The sequence below is a fragment of the Macaca thibetana genome, chromosome X (assembly GCF_024542745.1).
Source record: "Macaca thibetana thibetana isolate TM-01 chromosome X, ASM2454274v1, whole genome shotgun sequence".
NCBI lineage: Eukaryota > Metazoa > Chordata > Mammalia > Primates > Cercopithecidae > Macaca > Macaca thibetana.
The window spans coordinates 65,123,351-65,139,992 of NC_065598.1; the positions used below are offsets into that span (position 1 = coordinate 65,123,351).

Here is a 16,642-nt window from a genome sequence, read left to right on the forward strand (position 1 = left end):
GTGTATGGAGGGGAAGGGGGGGAGTTGCGCTTTGAGGAAAGGCCTTTTGAGAGGGTAGATGGGCTCCAAGGCCAAGCTGAGCCCAGAGCCCTTTGCTGAGTGGCCCTCAACCATCCAAACACATCCCATGCCCTCTCCGATGTCATCCTGGGGCCTCTGAGGGCTGCCCTTCACTGTCAGGACACAGGGGTGTGGTTTGCCAGGGGCAGGCTAAGCCAGCCTGAATTGACATTGTCAAGCCCTAGAGACCCCTCTTCACAGGGCTGGGCCAGGCCAGGCTGGGGGCAGGGTGTATAAAAGCCACACACCTCTCCACAAGCAGCCCTCCAGCTTCTAGGGCGCCAGGTCTGGTGGCAGTGTGGGGTCAGGCCTTGGCGGGGGCTGACGATGGAGCCTGTGAGTGGGAAGGAAGAGTCTCTCTTTCTGCTTCCCCGGATCCTCCTCCCCTTCCCAGGTATTTTCCTTGGGAGCTGCAGCCCTGGAGGGACACTTGAAAGGATCCCAGGCAAGGAGGCAGGGTCCTGAGGGCTGTTCAAGGACTCTGGGTACCCATAGCCCCAGAGTGAGCTGGGAGCAATGCTGGGGGCAGAGACCAGGGCTCCAGGAGTGGGATGGCTTAGCCTCAGCCCTCCCTTTTCCTGCCTTTCCCCTCAGGCTCCCCACCCTTCCTTTTTCTCACTTTCCTCCCCTGGCCCCAGGTACCCCCCATCCTCAGAGGACTATCATGCCACCCCCACCCCTATGCTCTGCAGAAGCCCTGTGCATGCTGGACTTGCAGATGCCCCACCCCCATGGGAACACACAGAGGAGCTCACAGAAGCAGAGCATTCTGGAAGGAAGGGACCCTAGAACCAGGGCCCACCCCGTTTTTTTCCAGATGAGGAAAGTGGGCCTAGCCAGGGAGGAGCAAGCTCCAGGGCTGAGGACTGAGACTAAGCTGGGCGGAGAGGAGTGCTCCTGTCCTCACCTGCTGTGTGTGGGGTGTGGGGTTGTGCTCATCTCCCCTCTGCACGTTGTGACCTTCTTCTAGAGGGCAGGAATGCGGTGGGGCACTGGGGTGGACATCCTGCTCTGAGCGTCTGTGCCACCACGGTCACCAAGTGCTCTGTCCAGGGTGCCCCACCTATTTGTTAGGGCTGGGCAGACAGACTTCCCGGAGGCGTATGGGGGGTGCTCCATCTGCCTGTAGCAGAAAACCTCTGGCCCCTTGGAGACAGGCCAGTAAGGTCAGTCTGGCGGCCCATCCTGGGTGTGAAATGGGACCTGTGGCACTGTCATGGCCCAGGGGGTCTACCGAGTGGATGCTGGCGCCCAGCCTTCCATCAGACTGGCACACTGCCTGGTGTTGGTTGAGGGGAGATGACAGGCCCCTCATGTCTGGGAGAGAGCCAGGCCTGGGTTATCCAGCTCCACCTGCCCGGTCTAAGTGCCTGGAGGCAGTCATGAGCCGCCCCGCACCTCTGTGTCTGAGCTTAGGGAGGGCGAGGGCAGAGAGGTTAAGTGACCCTTGAATCTCACCTGGTCTGGGCCTGGCTTGGCCTGTGCTCCAGAGTCCCTCACTGCCAGCCCAGGGCTCTGAGCTCAGCACAGAGCTCCTCCTTCCAGGGTGCTCCGGGGTGAGGGTGGAGGCAACCGTGAGAGTCCCCTAGGCTGTGGGCTGCGAAGGGGTGCTCCTTCCAGGATGTAGCTTTCTGTCCCGCATCCACACTCGGCAATGTATAGACAGTGAGGTGTCTGTGTGGCCCTCACCTTTTCAAACCCTTCCCCACCACTGTATGCCCTCTGTCCACATCTGCCCCTGCTTGGGCTGTCTTCTTAGTGCAAATCTCCCTCCTATGGCTACAGCTCCTCAGGAAGGTTTTGTTGTTTTGTTTGTTTTGTTTTATTTGTTTGTTTGTTTTAATGAACCATGAGTATCCTATGTTGTGGGACCTGATCAATAGCCCCCTTTCATGAGGCTGGCCGGGGGCCCCGAGCCACCAGGGAGCAGGCTTCGGTGAGGCATGCAGGAATGCGCGTACAAGTGTCAGAGCCTGTGTGTGAGGCCACCCGTGCTGATGTGCTGGGTGGGGCTGGTCTGAGTGTAATTCATTTTCCCCTCACTGCTCCAACCCCTTTTCTAAAAACTTCCCAGCTGAATTCCCTGAAGTGATTGGCTGCCGTTTCTTTAGCTCCTATGGAAAAGAGTAGTAGAAGAGTCTATCTGGTTCCTTCTGGATATTAACCGAGCCATTCCAGAGTGGGGGCATGGGTCTGCTGGCAACAGCTTGAGCAACTCCCATTCCCAGGCAGGGAGGGGGTGGGGACTGCTGGGAGTCCTTAGGTAGGCCCTTATTGGGACCCAAGCGTCTCAGAGTGAGGCTCAGGGGAATGGTATATGGAACTGCTCTTTGCCATAGCCTAGGATAAAAGGGCTGATAGGTCCCCCAAAGGTTAGCTCTATAGCACCTTCAGTGCCATCCTGCCACCTGCCACAGTCCTTTACGGTATACTTTCACATTTATTGTCTCTACTCTACCCTGTGGGTATTATACTCTAGTCTTGTTATTTATAGGTGAAAAAACTGATGGCTGGAGTAGCACAATGACTCATCTTGGGTGGCATAACAAGAAAGTGGTAGAACTGGGGCCAGCATTTAGCTCTACTACTTCCTAACCCAGGGTTCATTCTACTATTGCTCAGTGCTTCTCACCATATCTGACGCTTATAAGCACTTACTACGTGCCAGCCATCATTCTAAGTGTTTATTTAGCCTAGTGGATCTGCTCTGCAGCGATTTAAGGTCAGTGTTGTGATGATCATCTACACTTTCCAGATGAGGAAACTGAGGCAGAGTCACACAGCTAGTATGTAGCAGAGGCCATTTGTACCCAGGCCATCTGGCTCCAGAGTCCATTATACTCCCTCTTGTGGGACTTACGTAGTCTGTGGTGGTGGTAGAATGAGGAAGGCCCCATGCCTCAGGCATAGAAACACACACACAAAAACACACACACAGATACTTTTTTTTGCCAGTCCTTGACCTGCTTCAAGCACTCTACATTCCCCTGCCTGATGACTGAGCTGGCATCCAAGGTAGCAGCAGTAATGGTACTGTAGGACACACAGGCAAGAGTGAGGTCTTGAGGAAAAGGGGAAGTCAAGAACCTAAAGCTTCCAGTTACCTCCACAGTCACTCAGGTTGCAACCTAGAAATGGGCCTGTGAAAAGGTACTCTTTTTCTCATCCATTCCAGGCATGATTAATCCTTGCAAGACTCAGGGACAGGGAGCAGGGGTTGGCAGGGGTATTGAGGGGGATGAGCTATCTTTGCCCTGCTGAACAGGCTGAGCTCTCCTGGCCAGAATAAAAGAGGGAGATCAAAAAAGACCAAAAGAAATAGCCCTGATATCACTTGGGCCATTTCAAAATGTCACAGTGTGTGTGGCAAATATTATGATTGTAGCTTTCCCTGACAGTTGTGTTCACTGTCATTCGACAAGCATTTTTATTGAGCATCTACTCTATGCCAGGCACTGCAAAATTCTCCTTCTAAGTATTTATAGCAGTGCCCCATTGTTTGGTAGTTTTTGTGCTATACTCCCCTCCTTTTTTGTTTCCTGGTTTGATGGCTTTAAAAAAAAACAGCTGGTGTCTCAGAACCCATGATATCTGATTCAGTTAAATGTATCTACTAAAAGATAAGTTGACTTTGCTTATTAGTCATATGATTGTCATTTATTTTTGGTTGTGCTTTGAATATCTTTCAACATTTGTTCATTCATTAGCAAACAATAGTGAGGAAAGTACTGTAAGCACTGTGCTTGGTGCCTTGGAGTGGATGGAATTGACTTTGACAGGGTTTCTTGCCCTTAGGAAAATGATAAAATCATTGCAGGACCCCACTTTTTGTCCTTTTTAGCACTGTGCACAGGCCAGATGCCTTTGGCTGCAACTCAGCGCCTTAAGGATGCTTATAATTGTTAAAGCCTAGCCTCAGGAAGGAGGTCATATCCCTTCCCACCCACCAGAAGGATTTCGTTTCTGGGACTAACTTCTGGTGTACAGGCCTCATCCACAGATCCACAGGGACTTGGCTCACCTTGAACAAATTGCTAGAGGATACGAGCGGCAGTCCTGCCATCAAGAGGAAAAGAGGGATACATGGGATACACACAGTGGTGGTAGTGTCACTTTATCATTGCTCCTCTGACTCTCATCAGGGCCAGCAGGGAAGGAATGTGGGAGAATTTCAGTTTGGCCTAGTGAACTGAAGGCTAGACAGCAGAGGGGCACTTGGAGCTGGGTTAGGTCTGGCTCTGTCTTTGCCTGGGTGACCTTGATAAAGTTGCTGCCCTCAGAGACAGATATTTTTGCTCTCATCTGTATTGGATACTCTAACAAGCAAGTTAGATGGACGCAGTTCCTGCCTTCTAGGAATGGTATGGAGAAAATAACCAGTGTACACGTATTGACCCTGCCATGGATTTTCTGGGTAAATCATTTGAGACCAGGAGTGTGAGACCAGCCTGGGCAACATAGCAAGACCTCAGCTCTACAAAAAAAAATTTAAAAATTATCTGAGCATGGTGGCACGCACCTGTTATCCTAGCTACTCAGGAAGTTTAGGCAGGAGATTTTCTTGACCCCAGGAGTTCCAGGCTGGGTAGCTTTAAGTGAGTTATCTCTGCTCAGTTTCTGTCTTTGTAAATGTGAGGGATAGCAGTTGAACTGCATGAGGTCCTGGATACTCTCAGTCCTGACTAATAGGAATCCTCAATTCAACAATGAAATCAAGGTTGTGAACTTGTGTTGGACCCTTGCGATGAAAGGCCAGAGAGAAATCAAAGCTGAAGGCTCTTGTTTCTTACTGAATTTGAATGGGCTTTCTGGTGGTGCTTACTATCAGAACTCCTGGAAGCCCTCCCCTGCCACGATTAATGTTCATGCCCCAAGTTTTCCATGCATTTCTCTGCGGAGGTAGAGTTTGGACTTGGGGTAGGGGACAGAAGCCTGGGGTATTGGAGAAGTTGCAGAGCCACTGGGGCCTGAGCAAGGTAGGAATGGCAGCTTCCTGCTCAAATTCCTAATCATCGGGTTTTCCGCTACCAGCTGGAGATTTCACCGAAGTTAAGTCTTCTGGACATCCCATAAACTATCGAGCAAGTCACTGAATTCTCCCAGGCACATGGCGTATGTGTTTAAATCCCCCAAACAGTGCCAGACTCATTCATAACTCAATAAATATTAGCCTGTATGCCTGGCCAAGTCGCTCCTTGAGCCTCAGTCGTTGGGCTTGCACCTCCTCCCTGGCAGCGGTGTGACCCCAGGGAAAGGCAGCGGCGAGGGCATTGGAGGACCGGTAGGCAGTGACCCGCCCACCCAGATTTGGGCGACTTTCTGGCGAGTCCGGTGGGCCAGAGTGCGCCCCCATTGGCCGAGGGGAGGTGGGCGGGGCGTCCCTACAGCCCTGCTCGCCCACGCTCCCTCCCCACCTGCGCTGAGTGGACTCGGGTTGACAACGGCTTAAGCAGCCGCGGCAGCTGCTCTTCTGGCTGGCACCGTTACCCCTGCCCGACCCCAGGCCCCGCGTGTGCCCCGGACGGAGCAGTCCCTCCTGGGCTCGCCTCCTGCCGGTTTGCTCTGTGTCAGCTCCCGAACCCAAAGGGGTGGACGCGGCCTCCAGGTAGGAGTAGAGGCGACGGCAGAGGGAGATCCGGACAAACTAGGGCGCCTGGGCTCCCTCTCCCCGCCTTGCCTCTCTGGCGCGCTCCAGCTCGGCCCCTCTCCTAGCGGTTCCGCCGGGCGGCGTACGCAGGACACAGGGAGGAAGCGAGCTGAACCACCTCCGCCCCTGGGACTGGGGGGTCAGAATCGCCGAAATTGGGGGACCCCCGAGCGCGCCAGCCGAGCGTCTTCCAGCGAAGCCTCGCGAGTGGGGCGGTGGAAGGCAGCTGTCCGCCTGTTACCGCCGGGCCCGTGGGTCTCGCAGCAGTCGCTTTGGGGCTTTGGAGGAGGGTTGCAGCTGGGCGGGGGCGGCAGGACTTCAGGCCCTGTGGCCGGGTCGCGCCGGGTCGCCTGCCCTCTCCTTTCTCTGCTTTCCGGGGCATTTCCAGGAAGCCCCCGTCCGGCTGTATGGGTTTTCCCGTCGGCCACTGCCTCATTGCTTTCCCTTCTGAGAAACGCCCAGGACTTCTTGGTATTAAGGTAGCTGCGGGGACCAAGCGAAAACGTTTGGACACGTCTCATCTTCATAGGTCTCATTTTCCCATAAAGTCCAAACTGGGTTTGGATTAGAGGAAAGGCTTTTCAGTGGAATTTTTGGGATTTCCAAATTAGGTAGTGTGGGGTTCACGTTCCTCCTGACACTTGTAAAAGTTGCTCGCTGAATTAACGACTCAGAAAACTGGGGTTCAGCCAGTCCATGTGACCTTAGGCGAGTCATACTACTGTGTGGGCCATAATGTTTTAAGCCACACCTCGGGTGGCAGCTTGATTTCAGTATCTAAAGGGCCCGGTCTCTTTCACCCTGACATTTGGTTACTTGGTACCTGGGGTCAGGCTCCTAATTGGCAGGTAAAAAGTTGTCTCTGAGACGCTCCGGGTGGCAGCAGCTATGCACACGGGGAGCTTTGTGGTGAGTATGCAGCTAAGCCAGCTGGAAAACTAGAGTGTGCGTGGAGGGGTGGGCGACAGCAGCCAGACCAAGGTAGGGAGAGGTGGGAGTTTTCTTCCAGAGCCTGGGGCCACAGAGGTTGGGGTCCTCAGAGATTGGGCTGGCTTGGAGCCTATGCTTACCCCCAAGTCCCAGGGCCCTGGCTTCTCTCCCAGTCAGAGCCTAAGCGGGGAGGAGGAGTTAATGAATCACACTCAGGGCTATTTTCAAACCCTGACTCCTCGGGTGCGACCTGCTCCCTCCCCACTCCTCGGTTTGCCGCCCCCTCTCCTCCCCCCACCCCCGCACACCTGTATTATTGCCCTCTGAGTTTTCCTCTCATTTTCATCCTCCTGGAATGAAAGGGGGACAAATCTTGTCTGCGGATGGGATGGGAAGGTGGGCAGCCCAAAGGCGTGGAGAAGGCGGCTGCAGGTGATTTCTGGGTGGCTTTCACAGCGGGAAGAGTGTGATGGGAAGGGTGGTGTTTCGCTATGAGAGTATAGGGGTCGGTAGTGAAACTCTTTCACTCTAAAGGTACAGCTGCCATCTAGCTGGACATTCTGGGCTGGTTTTCATTTTAGGGACGTGACTTTTTGTTAATGTGCTGGACTTTGGATTTTGGATTTCTGCTCCCTAGACCTCTATATTTAGTGCTAGGAAACACCACACTGGACACTGCCTCTCCTGTTTTTGAAGTATGCTAAACCTCTCTGTGCATCTACAGCTCCCCTCTCCCACCTGGAGAGGAGAGGCTGCCTAGAGATGATATCTGGAGGTGTTCAGAGCAAGAAGAGGGGCTGAACTGAAGGTGTGCAAAGCAAAGGGGCTGTGTGCCCTATGTGCTTGCTTGAGACAGGGTTTGCAGTGAGTCATGTGGGGAGGATGGCAGAGCCTTCCTTATTCAAACACAATACCTCCTGAGTTCCAGCAGAGAAGCAAAGAAGTGGCACCAAGAAGGCTTGAATGTTGTCCCTCTCTGTCCTCTTGAAGTTTTAAAATTCCATTATTGGGACTACAGATTGGAGAGGGAGCAGAGGACCCCTATGTCCAGGTTTAGAGGATAGCAACAGGGACACAAAGGCAAGAAGGTCCCAAAGGGAGGAGGGGATGGAGTCTCCAATTGGGAAGCTGTCACAGCTGCAGCTGCTTTGCTGCTAGGAGACTCCTGGAGTTCCTTATTTGAGCCATGGAAAGTTCAGGTTCAACAGATGGCAGGTTTATCACATGCAGGCTGTGCCCTCACCTCTTTTCTGGCTAGAAGAAAGAGTTGCCTCTGCCATGAAAAGAAGAGAACGACCTTTTCCCTCAGGCTCCCAGTTTGGGTAGGATCAGGTGTCATGGCCATGAGCTTTAGGAAAGCTTTTCAGCAGGTAAAATAGGGACAGCAGATTTCAAAGATGCAAGGGCTTTAGGGTGGGAAGTATGAGCTCTCGGAGATCTAGGTGAGTTTTCCGTTGTTCCCCACCCCACAACAGGGTAGTTGAGCACTGGGCTGGGCACACAGTTGCTGGTGTCAACTGTTTATTAAGGGGTCTTGGTTTTGTGTGTGCACACTTGTGCATGGGCATGCATTCGGGAAGGGTCCTGGTAGATAGGAATCAGTGGACTGGAGGCCACAGCCTGGGCCCTTGTCACAAGTCTGAAGTGCTGTGTTTGTGGGTGGAGTTTCCTTTTCCCCAGTCCTGCAGGTTGGTAACTTGCATGCTAAACAGTTGCTGTTCCTGTTTACATCGACCACACACAGGAATTTTAGAACTGAATGTTAAGTTCCCTAGGAGTCCAGGGTGGCATGGAGCAAAGAACAGGGGATTGGGAGTTGGACATGGGGAGCTTTAACTCCAGGCTCTGCTGCCCCCTCAAATTCTCCGACTCTGGGTTTCTCCTCATTTTTTCCACTTCACTGGATTAAACTAGGGGATCCATGGCTAAGTGCTTTGTAAACTACCACGTGCTGTATAAATTATTAGTCATTAGGTTTCAGCTTGGTGCTAGGTCTTGTGGAGGACACGGAGTTAAAACCCCCAGCTCCAGGGAATCTACCATCTAGTTTGGGGGTTAGTGGCATAAATAATACATGCCACTAATTATTTATGTATTAAATAATAATACCTTGGTGATGGCTTTTAAAAAATTATTAGGAATAATTTCAAACATATATAAAAATAGAGACAATTAGTGTCCTAAGACCCCGTGTACCCATCACCCAGTTTCAACAGCCATTAGCCCACGGCCAATCCTGCCCTGTCCGCACTCCTATCTACATCATGCCCTTGTCATTTTGAAACAAATCCCAGATACCTTATCAGTTCATGTATACATATTTCAATACGTATTTCTAAAAGATAAGGATTCATAAAAACAGCCATTATCACACCTAAAATAATTTCTTAATATTATCAAATAACCGGTAAGTGTTCATATTTCCAATTGTTGAGAAGGACTTATTTGCCCTGGGCGTCCATTCTGCCCTGGGAATCCATTCCAGGGAGTGATTGCTTTTGACTGAGGGGAAGGTGACAGATCGAGGCAGTGACATTTGAGCTGAACCTTGGACGAGAGGCCCAGGAAAGGTCCCAGTCCAGATGTTAGCCGCCTCTAGGGCTCCAGATCTGGAGGCTGACCCATGGAGGCTTCTTGCGGAGACTTCCTGCCTTTGTTTCTCTAGCAGTAAATGACATTCTCACTCTCACACTTGCTTCCCCAGTCCAGGGCACCCAGGAGTTTGGGGTCCGCAGGTCTAGGAGAATTGTGGGAGGCTGCTCTCCACCTAGGCCCCTCCCCTGTGCCTGACCCCCGAGGCCAGTTCAGAGCAAAACAGGATGTATTCAGGATGAACGTCTTTCCCAGCTTGTCATCTAATCACCAAGGCCCAGCTTGGAGCTTCCTCTCTCATTCATGATAAAAACCCTCACTGTCTCTCTTTTCCCTTCCGCCCCAGTAAGGGTGTGCTGACTTCCTCCATATCCGGGCCAGCCCTCTACCCTCATGCGGGGCTGAGGGAGAGATTCCCTCAGTGCAGGCCTCTGCCCCCACCCACCTCACCGCAGCCTGTCGGAGAAAGAGAGAGAAAGACCCCAGGAATGTTCTCCCTGACTGCAGGTTCCTGCTCTTGGGCTGTCCTTGGGAAAAGAGCGGCCTCCTTCCAACAAGCCTGGGGTCCTGCCACTGCTTGGTTAATCATTGAGCCACATAATAACCACCTTGGAAAGTCATCTTTAGGGGATGGTCATTAACTAACTCCCTGTCCACCCCAGGCCTTAAAGAGACCGTGTCCTGAACCCTCACCTTCCCCCAAGGGAACATTGACAAACATTCAGTCACGGGACCTTCTGGGGCCAGTTAAAAGTCTGCCCCTTCGTCCTTTACTTGGGCAAACAGAAGCAATTATTCACAGCATTTGAAGGACATGGGTTCAGCTTGGATGGTATTGAGAAGGGAAGGGGAGTGAATTGATGGGGATTTGGATGGGCAGTGGGGTCCAGGATCAGAGTTAAAAAGGGGTAGGGGTGTTTCTAGGAGTAGTTGATGCCCTCATCTCAATTTGAAAGTCTAAAAGAGCAAGAAATGCCCACTCAAAGGGTCTGCCGATGCTGGGGATGGAGTTAGGCTGTCTGAATGTGTGTCTGTTTTCAGTACAGCTGTGGGTCCCTCCACACCAGGCTGCAGTGGGAATGGGGACAGCCAACCACATGGTTGCTGCTGAGAGGCCGAGGGGCTCTGTAAGTGGAGGAGGATGCCTTCCTCTGGGAGCCTGTATCTAGACAAGCAGTGGTACCTGGGAAGGGTTGGGCCAGGACCCAGACCCAGACCCAATTTAGAAAGCTCCAGACCACATGCAGTTTTCTGCAGTTTCAGTAGGAAGAGAAGGAACCACCCCGTGGGCCTGCTACAGAGTTAGGAAACGGCTTCTGGTTCTGCCCCCTTTATAGCTTTCTCTCAGTGAGTGATTTTTGCTTTCTCTGGGCCTCAGTTTCCACGACTATAAAGTGGGTAGGGCAGGTGGCAGGCAGACTCAGTGGTCTGTCAGCCTTCCTTTCAGCTATGCAAGTATGCCTCCCCACTCGAGACCCTTTTCTTGTCTTCTGGGCAATGGTGAGCTGGCTTCAAATTCATCCAGGCCCAGACACTGAATGTTCTCAGCCAGCTGGGTCAGTTTGAGCTGGCCAAGCCCTGAATTGCCACAGCTTGGGTTCTCCTTGTGCATGGGCTTTTCTGCAGTTTGCTCTCTGGCCCCTCCCCAAGCCTGTGTCTGTCCCAAGCGGCCAGCCACTCTCTGACCCATTCAGCACAAGTTAATGAGTGAACTGCTCCCCCTCGGTCATACCAGCCCACGGTGCTCCTGGGATCCCAGGTCCCTGTGGGAAGCAGCCAAGGGCCTAGCCAGCTCCAGTCACCTTTATGCTCTCTCCCACAACCCCTCTAGAGGTAGGTATGCAGGCAGAGCTCAGGGGAGAAGGACCTTTAGAGGGTACTAGGTCCAACTTTCCTTCTGAAACTTGGGGCTTCCCGACAGGTACTCGTGCAGTTCCTGCTCATTCATGTTCAATACGTGGGAATGTGGTATGTTTCAAGCAAGTTGCTTTCGTCTTTGGAATGTCTGAAAGCTTTTCTCATGTTGAATTTAACTGTGCCTCCCTGAGGCTTCTAACCCTGGGTCCCGACTGTGCCCCTTGGGACCACCTGGACCCTGTCTGCTCTCTCTGACCTTCAGGAGTCTGAGGACGGAACCCAAGTGCACCTGTGTCTTCTCTAGGCCAAACAGCCTTCAAGCATCTGTGCTGCTCCTCAGACCTGGAGCAGCACCCTTCCCAGCCTCATCATTGTCCTCTGTCCTCCCTGCCTGCTACTGTTTATGGCCCCCTTAACATGTGGAGACAGGAAATGGGGCACTGGAAACCCCTCACTCCCCTTAGTTTATTTATAGTCTGAACTTGTTCAGATGACTTCTCCATAATCCTTTTCTAGTTACCCCAGCGGGTAGACTCCTGACCCCTAGAATCTTGGGTGCAAATACCTTAGACAATGCTGATTTGTTTATTGTTCAGGTCCAGCCAGCTCTCATGATTGGAGAGCCCTTGGAAAGTAGGGCCTTCTAATTGGTGCCCCCGTAGTGGAGGACAAGCCTGGTGTTAGTAGGTGTTCCCCTTGATTAGTTGAATACTATGTAATATGTGGGGGGCTTCCAGCATACCCTGCTTTCCTGCCACTCGGTTTTATCTTTGGAGTTGGTGAGGGGTGGAGGGAAGGGGATATTTTAGGGAGTACTGAAGCCGGAAATGAGTATGAGCCATGCCCACAGTGGGGCCTAGAAGAGTGAATCAGACAGGGAGAAATACCAACTTAGCCATTCCTTCCCCTAGCAGTTGATGATGACGACTATGAGTCCTCCCATTTCTTCAGTTTTCAAGGCACTTTCACTTCCATGATCCCATTGTGTTCTTTGAGCAGCCCTGTAAAGTAGATGGTATGATTTCCCCAGAGTGATCTGTGGTGGTCTCCACCTGAGGCCCAGGGAAGGGAGAAACAGTCTCCAGTGAGGGAGGATTTGGAGCCCAGGTCTCCTGACCCTCAGCCCTCCCTGTTTTCCCCAAACCACACCCAGCAGCCATGGCAGCCGGGGCTGACTCGGCAGCTTCCCCACCACAGAGGAACTCCTGCCCTGGCTGCAACTCTGTTCCTGTGAGAGAGTGAGCTCCAGGGGAGGTGGCCTAGGATTTCCTGTCCTTTATCTGGGCTGGCCAAAGGCTGGCCTGTCTGAGGTGTGAGATAGGCACCTGCAGCCAGCCTTTCTGCTCCAGGCTGAGGTCAAGTCAGGCTGTGGCAGAGGCTGTTGAGCTTGTGGGAAGAGCTTGTCCCCAAACATCTGTCCTGAGCAGTGCCCACACCAGCAGGGCCTTCTAAATGGGAAAAACAAAGAGGAGAATGTGGAAAAGGGGTCAGAGTGGAGCAGAAGTAAAATACATCCTGAGCTGTACACAAGCTCTCATGTTCACAGTGCTGGGAGACTTTGGGCAAATTACTTAACTTCTCTGAGCCTTCATTTTGTCAGCTCTGAAATGGAGATATGTACCCACCTCATGGGGTTGTTGAATATTAAATCCAACAATATAAATAAAATTATTGCCATGATTGTTGCTTGGTAGTACCTTCTGCAGTCCTGTCATTTTGCTGTTTTTCACTGACCTGGGGTTGTGCAGTCCTCAAACCTGCCACCTCCTGGGCATTCGGTCTGGACTTTGCAGTCATTTCAGAGTCCACCTTACCCAGAAAAGCCCCTTTGGCCATGCCCACCCACAGGGCTCCCTTCCTCTGGCCTTCTTTAGTGGCATTCACGACACTGCAACAGTTTTCAAGGCAGTGTCAATAATTTAGAAGAGTTCACTATTATTATTGGTGTCACCAATTTTATTATTATTGGTGACACCAATAATAATAGTGAACTCTTCTAAATTATTGACACATTTTAACTTCTTTAGCATTCATGGCAATTCTGTAAGGTAGGTACTGCTATCTTTGTCTCTATTTTACTTGTGAAGCAACTGAGGTAAGTAGAGGTTAGATAAACTTGCCCAAGGTCACATATCCAGGGAGTGATGGAGCTGGGATCAGGACCCAGCTGGTCTGACTCTACCTCCTGACATCTTTAATGACTGGCCATGCCTCTCTCCAGATGCCTGGCCAGGAGGCAAGAGCTGAAGTTCGGGTCTCCTTCCCCTCCTTAGTGCTCATCACACCCACCAGTGATTAGTCACTTCTGGACAGGCAGTCCCCAGGTCCTTGCCTGTCTGCTCTGTGCACTTCCCCTCACCCTCCATCACCAAGGTGGACAGATGAATAGGAGGGAGGACATGGAGGAGTGGGTATTTATGCTCTAAAACAGAGCTGCATTGGGTTGGGGAGGGTGTATAGGAGGGAGTTGGGCGGTGGGGGTGGCAGTGTGGTTCTGACATCAGCACCAGGCCTGCCTGATTAGCACCTTCTAGCACTGGGGGTGGAGAGCAGGGTGCTGGGTGGCATCGGGGAAGAAGAGACATTTGAATATGCCCTCTTGACAACCAAGCTGCATTATTTAGAAGGCGTGGGTGGTTGGGGCAGGCAGGAGGCTGGCTGGATTAGCTCCTATGATCACTAGCTGGCGTGTCCCATGCTAGAATTGGGTGGGAGGAGGTTGTCCGGAAGCTCTAGCCCTCCCCGAAGTGCTTCCATCTCAGGGTCCTGGGGGCTGCAACCTTCCTTCCCTCAGACTGTACTAGCTGTCAGCTCCATTGCTTCGGGGCTTATGCCCCTTTATCTTGCTTCCAAAGCAAGCTCCAGAGAGTGCTACGAAGGCCAGTCCATGTGAGCCTCTGTCTCCTGAGAAGGATGGGCCTGGCAGCAGCTCTGGCCAAGTGCTGCAGGAGAGTTCAACTTTTTTTCTCTTTTCAGACCTTAGTACCCAGCGTAGGGCTTGGCACCAAGTAGGTGCTTGGGTATTATTAGTTGAATAAATTCACAGTTCATGGGGAGTGGATTCTAAGAGGAGAGCCGAGGGAGGGAACAGGTCAGCAGGAGGGCTGTGGGTGTTTAGGTAGGCTTCTGGCCCAATCTGTAGTCCAACGGAAGCTACTTGACCTAGTGTAGCCTCAGTTCCCCATTTGTACCATAGGCATTACCTGCTTTGGACGAGTTCTTGCGGGGACCAAATGACATACAGGATGATCAAGTGCTTTCCCGGCTGATGGGAAGTTAAATTCAGGCTAACCACTCATACTGCAAAAACCCTGGTAAATGATTTTGTGTCTGCTGTGTGCCAGGCCCCAGCCTAGACAATTTCTTTTCTTTAATGAGGAAGATTCTAACTTGGTAGCTCTGACTCTAGAGCCAAACTGCTTGGATTTGCATCCTGGCTCACCACTTCTTAGTTGCTGACCTTGGGCAAGTTACTCCCTATCTCTGGGTCTCAGTTTCCTCCTCTGTAAAATAGAGATATTATTGGAGCGCTTAGCTCACAGGTTTGTTGTGAAGATTCGGTAACATAATACACATTAAAAAAAAAAAACCTAAAGAAATGCCTGGGACATAATAATGGCTCAGTACAAAGTCCGTGGCCCAGGGCACGTAGTTAGTACTGTATAACTATTAGTGTCTGCTATATTTTATTAATAATTACATTCTGTATCACAAATATTGCTGTGAGTAAGAAGTATAGAGCCAGGACCAGGGGCGGTGGTGGCTCACACCTATAATCCAGCAATTTGGAAGGCTGAGGCAGAAGGATTGCCTGAGCCAAGGAGTTTGAGACCAGCCTGGGAAATATAGGGAGACACCTATCTCTACAAAAAATAAAAAAATACAAAAATTAGTTGGGCGTCATGGTGTGTGCCTGTAGTCCCAGCTACTCTGGAGGCTGAGGTGGGAGGATTGCTTGAGCCCAGGAGGTCGAGGCTGCAGTGAGCTGTGATCATGCTACTACACTACAGCCCTGGTGACAGAGTGAGACCTCATTTTAAAAAAAGAAAAGGAAGAGGTACAGAGCCGTGACTAATAGGCTACGTCTTCAGGTGACTAGCCTGTTAACTCCTCTCACTGTACCCTGTAACCTCTATGCCCATAGGCCTTACAGAGCTGTAAGACCACCGTTTGGGGTTCTCCTTCCCTTGGCCCTGCCATGACCTGAGCATGCACATCGTCACCCTTGCCCCCAGAGCCATAGGCTCCGCCCCTTGCTATGTGCTCAGCATCACAGCCCTCCCTCTGACTCTCCTTGGGGCTGGGGGAGGCGTTGTGTCTGCTCCCTTCCCAAGGAGGCCACTTCTCTCAGGCCCATTTCCTTTCTATCAGAGACAATTTTCTGTGGATCTCAGGGTGGGGCCAGGCTCCTTCAAGGCATTTCCTGTCCAGGAGTTTATATTTGGCCTGAGCAAAAGGAAAGGGAAGTAGGCAAGGGGGTGGGATGCAGACGTGATGGCACAGGGTCAAAACAGACAAGCGCCAAGACTTTCCAGGCCAAGAGAGGGAGGCAGGAGGTAGGCACGCCCCTTCTCTCAGGTGAACGTGGATTCCCTCCCCTGAGCTCGGCGGAGTGAAGTGCTCCTTCAGGTCATAATGCCTCCACCATCGAGCAGAGTTCATTTTCTGTTCTCACATCTCTGAGCCTTCATTCCTGGCTATGTGGTTTCTGTCCTAGGGCAAGGCTTTGAGGTAAAGAGGTGCTCAATTCCATTTCTAGTGCTGTGGTGATACCAGACAAGGGAGCAGAGTCAGAGGCCTGTATTCTGTGTAGTGGGAAGTAGGGCTTCCTGTCTGTGTGTTGCCAGAACATTCGGTAGCCCTTAACACACTTCAGTGGCAACACAAAGACCAAAAGTACCCAGTGCAGAGAAGTCCCCAGTTGAATGGGGGATAGACTCACATGCTGCTGAGATGATCATGGAAATGTGTTAGGGGACTGCTTAATTGAACTGAGCCACTGGGTGTTAGGGGGTTGGTGAGAGGTCAGGGGAGGCTTCGTGGGAGGGGGTGTTTGATCTCCAGCTTGATGAATAAATAGTAGTTTAAAGCTTCAAATCAGGCTGTGTCTAGATTGTGCAGAGTCTTGAGTGCCAGGGAGCAGTCAAGGCTATCTGCCCCAGGCTGTGGAAGCTCTTTAGGTTGTAGAGTAGGGGAGCGGCCAGGTTAGAACTGGGCTCTTAGAAGAAGCAGCTGGCAGGATGGTCCCTTGAAAGGAGAAGCTAGAGGCTGGGAACTTGGAGGGCTGAAATAATCCAGGCAGAAGAACCTAGAGCACAGTTGGGCAGGAAAAAAGCCCAACCATTTGATGGAAAAGTTGGTAGAATTTGGTGACTAAATACATGTGGCGAGAAGAGAGCAAGAATGACTTGAGGTTTAAGCCTAGGCAGTGGGCACACTGGGAGGCAGAAACATACGGAGAGCTGGTTTGTGGGGAAAGATGGGTTTGGTGTGCGTTACACTGAGGATCCTCGCTTGGGTCCTCAGAAAAGAATGTGAAGGAAGAAAGCTCCCCCC

The 16,642-nt window shown here is 51.7% G+C and overlaps 1 protein-coding gene across 9 annotated transcripts in view; it reads left to right on the forward strand.

The window, feature by feature from the left end:
* Positions 1-16,642, forward strand: part of STARD8 (StAR related lipid transfer domain containing 8) — a 78,247-nt gene that overhangs the window by 40,603 nt on the left and 21,002 nt on the right. For 2 of the 9 annotated variants that reach the window (XM_050776851.1, XM_050776853.1), the window contains exon 1: positions 5,495-5,665. The exons of 4 other annotated variants lie outside the window; for them this stretch is intronic. The gene's annotated coding sequence lies outside the window, so the exon portion shown is untranslated. Of the gene's footprint in view, positions 1-5,478; positions 5,666-6,038; positions 6,617-16,642 lie in introns of those variants that run through there. 3 more of the 9 variants (XM_050776852.1, XM_050776855.1, XM_050776850.1) reach the window with 3 other exon arrangements.